Here is a 788-nt window from a genome sequence, read left to right on the forward strand (position 1 = left end):
CACACAAACACACACACACACACTCTCTCACACACACAAACACACACACACTATTCATTAATGTATTTTCCTTTTATTTATTTGTTTTTTTATTTAAGTTTTAATTTTTGCTGTTTTGGTCCTTATTTCTACATTTTTGAAAACTTACTGAAATTGAAAAGACTAAATAAATATAAAATAAATAAATTTGGCAATAAATACATGGGAATCAATAAATATAACATGTATATGAATGTATAAATAAATAAGTATAAAAATAAAAAAAGAATACAAATTACTATATACATATATAATACAAAAATTATTTAGTAATTTTCTCATTTTAATTAAAAATTAATTGTATTTCTTTTATCAAGCCATTTATTGATTTATTTATTTTCCAATTTTTATCTATTTTTAATTATTTTTGTATGTTTGGTTCTCCTTATTTACACGCATTTTCTTATTTCCTATAAGACTATAAATACATGTATAAATAAATAAATATGGCAATAAATACACATGGGAATAATTAAATATAACAACAAATGAATGTAGAATTAAATAAAATAAAAAATAAACACAATAGCAAGTAATGTATTAATAATTTATTCATTTATTTATATTCCTGTTATTGTTATTTTTGAAATCCTATTGAAATGTTTTATGATGGGTTGGTTTCTAAGAATATGCGTGAACGTCCCTGATTATGTCGGTTCATTAGTGCTGAATGAGATGTGTGTGTGTGTGTGTGTGTTTGTGTGTGTGTGTGTGTGTGTGTGTGTGTGTGTGTGTGAGTGAGTGCGTGA

Source organism: Sinocyclocheilus anshuiensis, unplaced genomic scaffold, assembly GCF_001515605.1.
Source record: "Sinocyclocheilus anshuiensis isolate Anshui unplaced genomic scaffold, SAMN03320099.WGS_v1.1 scaffold1020, whole genome shotgun sequence".
Classification (NCBI taxonomy): domain Eukaryota; kingdom Metazoa; phylum Chordata; class Actinopteri; order Cypriniformes; family Cyprinidae; genus Sinocyclocheilus; species Sinocyclocheilus anshuiensis.